Source organism: Alligator sinensis, unplaced genomic scaffold, assembly GCF_000455745.1.
Source record: "Alligator sinensis unplaced genomic scaffold, ASM45574v1 scaffold1153_1, whole genome shotgun sequence".
Taxonomy (NCBI): domain Eukaryota; kingdom Metazoa; phylum Chordata; order Crocodylia; family Alligatoridae; genus Alligator; species Alligator sinensis.
Window position 1 is genome coordinate 109184 of NW_005842549.1, and position 6508 is coordinate 115691.

At 52.9% G+C, this 6508-nt stretch overlaps 1 long non-coding RNA gene across 1 annotated transcript; it reads right to left on the reverse strand.

The window, feature by feature from the left end:
• Positions 1–344: 344 nt before the first annotated feature.
• LOC112551668 lies at positions 345–5454 on the reverse strand. The gene is made up of 2 exons (XR_003095973.1): positions 5322–5454; positions 345–1275 (listed from the first exon to the last, which is right to left on the reverse strand). It is a non-coding gene; the product is annotated as an uncharacterized LOC112551668 (long non-coding RNA).
• Positions 5455–6508: the final 1054 nt, after the last annotated feature.

The following is a 6508-nucleotide window of genomic DNA, read 5'->3' on the forward strand; positions in this document are numbered from 1 at the left end:
GGGAAGCCCTGGCTTTTGGGTTCCTCCAGCAAAGTGCCAATACTGATCGGCCCATGCCTTTGTCCGCAGGTGGAGGAGTGTCTAGCACGGAGAGACATCGCCGGAGCAAAGAAGGCCTCCGATACTGCCAAAACCATCAATATCCTTGCCCTGGTGATCGGGCTGGTGTGCATCGGGTTTATGATATTCTACATGTTGCACAATGCTCAGCTGATCAAATCCACGGCAACCCAAATCCACAAGCCCCCCTACTAGCATCACAGCACAGGAGTTTGGGGAAAACAAAACCACCATCGGAGCCTGTCTATATTTTCTACTATGTTTAGGTGCTCGCGTGCTCTCTCTTTCCCCTTGCCCCAGTATATCTTATCGGTAGCCAGTAAGTCCCTTTCCACCTGGTGCCACAATAATGTAGTAGTCTTATGATTCTAAGCTGCCAAATCTTGCATAAGAAACTTCTTTCTCCTTAGCCAGTAACACTGCCAGCTTGCTTAAGTGCTGAGAGGAAGAAGTCAGTTCCTTTCAATAGGACAGGAAGGACCACCATTGCAGAACATGGCTTCCACTGTTCTGCAATAAAGGAGGTGACCTAGCAAGCGGTCCCACCCTACGCCAGGCCAACAGCAGCATGCAAACTTATTCTCATCTAATGGGGAACATGACTGATTAGCTAAGCATTGGCTCTTCCATTCTTCTCCTCCTCATTGTATTAGGGCAGCAATCTTGTTTCGAGCCATTCAGTCAAGCTTACCCCAGTACCAGTACCTCCCTGTTAGCCCAAGCAAAATTAATAGATCATTCAGAGGTGGGCCCAGCTGTCATAACTCCTCTGACTCCTAGACAAAGTGGGACCTGTAGGAGCGTAGTTAGCTTTAGCACTTCTGCCTGAAATGTGTGCCAACAAGTTCCCAGTGTTGCAGATAAGAACTAGCTGACAGCAGGGGTGAAACAAGGCAGTGACCACCAGTTTTATAGGTCCCCTGATTTATAAGTCTTTCATACAAACACAAGAAAAAACAGAGAAGATGATCAAGAATTAAGAAAGCAAGTGTGGAGACCAGCCCACCTTCCCATTTACCTCCTACAAGGCTGCGTAAGAGCGTCAGACATGCTGGAAGAAGAAACTGGACTGGAAGAAAGGAGTCCTGCCTTGTGCATGGAGGGTTGATGTCCTTGCCAGTTAGAACGTACCATTGTGGGAGAGCCAATCTCCAAATAAAGAGCTTGCTGATAGAGCTGTGTTTCTGGGTTTTTATGGGTGATCCACCAGCTTTGCTTTAAAGAAAAAGGCAGTTGGTGCTGGTGAAATATAACATTCTGGTTTTGCAAAGATCAGACAAAAATATCCACTCTACTCCCCCCACCACCTCAGCCCTGACCTGGCGGGCAAAAGGAAAACTTCTCCACGGTGCGTGCAGTTGACTAGCTTGGCAAATGGCATTCGTTTCCATGTGGCACTGAAAAGATGCAAGTGCAAGCACTGTCAATGGTTGTCAGTGAATGTCACTGAATATTCCTCTTCCCTCTGGGAGCAGCCACACACCATTCAACCAGTCTATTTCTGACCCCTCTGCACTAAGGTCCTCCAACTCACTTCACATAAGCCAGCCATCTGTAATATAGGGTGGCCAGTAGCCATGGTGCCTCCCTAGCAACCTGAGCTGGAATCAGACCAGTGTCAGACTGAGAGGCAAAAGGCTTGCAGTTGTGAACCATCTATACTCAGATGTCCTCTACTTCCCCACCAGACACTTTTCCATACTGCACTGGGTGCAGCCATGGAAGACAAAGACATAGAGCTATTGAGGCTGTTAGCTGGAAACAGCTACTCCATCAAGACACAAGACTAAAGGCTCCGATCTCAGCTCTCTGGTTCTCCTTTGACATCTCTGCATTTAGGTCAAACTGAGCCATTTCAACTGCACGTTGGCCTTTCCTCCCCAGATGCTTGAGCCTGATTTAAAACTGCGCTTCACCTTCATGCTAGCCAGTGTGGTGGGTGCCTGTTGCTGGGTATGAAGTGTTCAGTCTTGGTGATGAACAGCAAACGTGCACCTGCCTTTGCTACTGACAGGTGCAAGGGAGTAGAGGAGTCAGGTCTGAAGGTATTCACCTGATTTCCTAGACCCTTGCTTATTTGGAGTTCATTTCAGTGAATTCATGAAGACCATTGCTGCTGAGGTTATTCACGTCACAAAAAAGCTACAGACAAACCCAGCCACGGTTTGCTTCAGGCCTGGCGGTAGCATCAGGCTCTTGCCTTGAGCTAGGTGAAAGAAAGGGGTTCAATCTTCAAATTTATAATTGTCTGAGCACCGGCAGGTAACAGCAAAAAGCTGACCCTAGCCTGCAAAGCTTGGGCTGCAAACTCCCTTGAGGTCAGGGACTTTAGGAGCTGGCACCCAAGGTGGATGTGGACTTGGCCAAAGACCCACAGGGAGGCAGCTTCATTTCTATTGATGGCTGCAGGAGGTGAGCTAGGCTTTTCCTGCCTGGTGCTGAAACAAAAAGGGGAGCAGCTCTGCAAGAAGAGGAGGTCGCGCCGTTCACAAGCCTGTCTGCACTGTGCTAGAACGGGAGGCCATCCCCCGAGCAGCCATACCTAACAGGCAGCCTCTCCTGCTCTGCAGCCCTTAGCACACCACTCACGACTCTCAAGGTCCAGCTAGACAGAACTGCTAACCGGAAATGCTGTTGTGCAACAGCTGCCCATAACTACACTCACAGCCTTCTGGCAGCTATTCCCATCCGTTTCCCCATGTAAACAAGCCTGATGGGAAAGGCAAATAGAGCTGCTCAGAATTCATTACAATGCCCCCTTCAACCTACTGGGTCAGTGAACACTTGGCTCCTCAACCTCCACAGCCATACACAGGCATGGTCTTGTGCACACACCATTTACAGGCAGGGCTATCACATCATCTGCTTTGTGCACAGTGTCCAAGAGTTTAATGAACCACCACCCCCAACCCCACAGAGGCAGTAGGGCAGGTTGGGGCTGTGCTTGATACCACTGTAACAGCCAGCCGGGGGGGTGACATCTCCTTAGTGAGTGACTCTTGGAGACCTGGTGAGCGACAGCCCCCTGGCTGGATGAACCGCACTGGAAAACCAAAGTTTGTGCCTTGGGGTAGGAAGGAACAAACCAAAGTGTTTCTCAGGGCTGCACAGTTTCCCGATAGGGGAGGAAAGAAGCTAGGCTCTGGAACAAGCGCTGTGCTGGATGCCAATAATGGCAAATGCACATTGAGAAAGTGAGCTCACCTCGGGCCTATCCCAACTTCCTCTGTAGGATAAGTGGATGCTTTCAGACTCTGCCTCTTCCTCTTTCCCGTGGGCTGCTGCCATTTCCGGTGACATTTACTTCCTCACTCAGGGACATATCTAGACAGGTCTGGATGGGAGCCCATTGCTAGGATGGGAATGGGTTCGAGAGAGCAGCAAGTGGTTTTGCAAAAAGGGGAAACCCAGTCCTTGAGCTACGGTAAATAGGCAGCAGCGACTGACGTCAGCAACAGGCAGGCAGCTTCCTGGGCTGGGATAACAATGGTATTAAGTGCGACTAGGCTGAGGCGGTGGCCCAGGGGAGGGGTGGCAGGCTGGAGGTGAGCCAGAGCCTGGAGGTTATGGCCTGGTGAATTTGCAGTGACAGTTGCAGGCTGCAAACATCCCTGTGATCTGGGGGAGCCCGGCTCCAGGAGCACACCGCACAGCTGAAACCCCTGCCTGCACCCAGCTCTCCATGCAGGTGTAAATGGTGCAAGTGCCCCTTAGCTATAGGTGGACCTGCGCCCCCAGGACTGAATGGCCTACACTTCAGAAAAGACAGGAGCTGGGTCTGAGGGCAGCAACCCAAACCCTGTGCAGCTTGACAACTAAGAAGCATCTCCCACAGAGCATTGCACTTGCACTGACCTGCCCACTGAGTGTGCCTTGCCCACGGTTGTAGCCATGATCAAGGCACTGTCCCGCCAATAAAGCAACAAGCTCACTACGTGGGCCAGGCTCCAAAAATAAGCCCAGGATTTAAGTTAGTGGCATTTCACTCATTTCCGGGGTGGACCAAGAATCAAAGGGGGATGCGATTGTATCCCCCCCACATCCATTCCTGGTTGCATCTCCTCTTGGTGCATTACTGACTCATTGCCAGGTTGGGTCCCTTCAGACCATCCAGCCCAGGATCCTCTGCACACTCTTCCTTGATATTGTCTCAGTTCCAGGGCTTGATTTGCTGCTTCCAGCCAACCTCACAAATTACCCTGACAAGATACAAAAATAAAAGTGCTGCCCATCTCAGAGAGCTACCCCGATCCTTCAGCAGCCAGTCCAAAGGGATTTCACTCTCCCAGCACTTGAGGTGACCGTGTCCCAGGAAGAGGAGGGGATGGCCTAGGATTAAGTGATGTGCCCAGGGCCAGGCAGAGGCTGCGGCAAAACCAGCAATTGATTCCAAGTCCCGTGCCCTATCCACTGAGGGCACGTGCATGCACACTCACTCGCTCTCTAAATATGCTGCCCTGCTACAGGCTCTTCCATCCATGGATCCCAACACACTTCATGCCTAGCGTGTTCAAGACATAAGCCCTAGTCAGACATAGGGGAAACAGAGGTGCAGACAGCTGAAGGGGCTTGCTTAAGTCACACAGTAAGGCAGTGAAACTAGCTTCCTGCTCACAGGTCCATAGCTCAAAGTACCAGACCACACGTGAGTTTAGACCCCACTGGTCGCTCTGGCAGGCCCCACTGGGGGGTATGGCACAGCTAAGGGGCAGAACAGCCTGCAATTTAGGGCCCGTCTCCCACAAGCAGCTCTGGAGCAGGAAGCTGGCATAGAAACCACACCAGGCTGCCATGCAAAACCAGCTGGCAGGCTACACGGGCATGTCACTGCCCACAGCAGCTTTATATACAAGCTGTTTTACTGCCTCTCACAGCAGCACCTGGCCAGCAGGCAATGGAGTGAGCCTGGCTGCTCGCAGAGGGTCAAAGCCAGCAGCTGAGAGCAGAGACAGAGCGGGGAGCCCACTGGCTGTCCTGAAAACATTAGGGCAGGAGAGGGCACCATTCAGTGCCAGCGATGCCTCAGATTTGTGGGGCACATTACCTAGACCTATATCTATCATGTGCACCCTGCCAGGCCCCTGCTGAGTGCAGCCATCTCAGAGCGAGGCACCCAGGAGCAAACCTGCCTGCCTCCCCCCGTAAGCCCCTTCTTCTGCAATCTCTCTGGCTGGAGCCTCTGGGCATTGTTTGTCCCCTGCCCTGGGTATCCCCTGGGCTGAGCGCAGTGGATGGCACTTGCCTGTGAAGCCAGCACACACCTGTCTGCTCCCATCTCGGTTGCTGCGGCTGGTCTACCTGCTGCCCTGCACATGGGATACGGTTTCCTTGTTGCATCTGTAAAGACTATGCCACGTGGTGTCAATGGAGAAGCCTCGTGGTGCAGGGTCCCAGCTGGAGCCCCGCTCCGATGGGCAGAGGCCAGGAGTCTGCATCATTTTCCAGCCTCGTGTTTTAGGCTTGTGGGGGGAAAGACAGGACCAGGGCCACTGTGGAAGGAAGGAAAGAGGGAGAACCTGAGGAGTACCTGGGGAAGCTTTCCATATAAAGGGCCTGGGGAAAAGGCAGAGGTGGGATTGGGCAGGTCCTGAGCATGGGGGGTGGCACTGGCAGAGTCAACTCCTTGCAAAGTTTCCCTTCACAATCACAGGTCCCTTGGTCTTGGTTCCTCCTGGGTCCCCCATGCAGCTGTGCCCTCAGTCCTGGCTTTCCTCCCACAGAGACATGCCAGTGCCCCACCATCCTTCCCTGTCACCCTTCCCCTCCATCCTGGGGCTAACCCCACAGCTGCATTGAGGTCTAATTTCTGTTTCTCCACTGGATACTCCCTCTGTCACAGCCTGGCCCTGTTCTCCCCAACCCACTTCCCATGGATGGATGGACAATACTCTGCAGGCAGGGAGGGGACAGACTGGTAAGGGCAGACCTGCCCCGCTACCTGGTGCCCAGGGCAGGCAGGTGCAGTGCCACATTACCCGTGGGCTTGCACTGCCATCTAACGGCCACAGCACCTCATTGCAGAAACGCTTCCAGTTAAGAGGCTGGATCTCAGTCCAATTGCAACAGGCTGCAGAAGACAAGGCGCTCTTCTGCCTGGGGAAGCAGAGCAACTCCATGGGGCATCTACACCCCCCGCAGCGTGGGCGCGCACATCACAACAACTGTTCATGCAAGGCATGCATCCCAAAGAGCTATGTTCCCTCCCTGCTCCCTCCCTGTCCCCGTACTGCACCTCTTTGACCAACAAGGTGTTTCCTTCCCTTCCCAGCTCCACTTCCTGACATTGTCTTGAGCAAGGGCACAGGCCAAATTGCCTACTTACTGGAAAGCCCCAGTCAGAAGCATGAAGAAAGCACTAGCCAGGGAAAGGAGTAGCACAGGCCCCATCCTGGGGCCAGAGAGCCCCAGGAGAAACAACAGGATGAGCACAGATAAGGAAGAACCATTC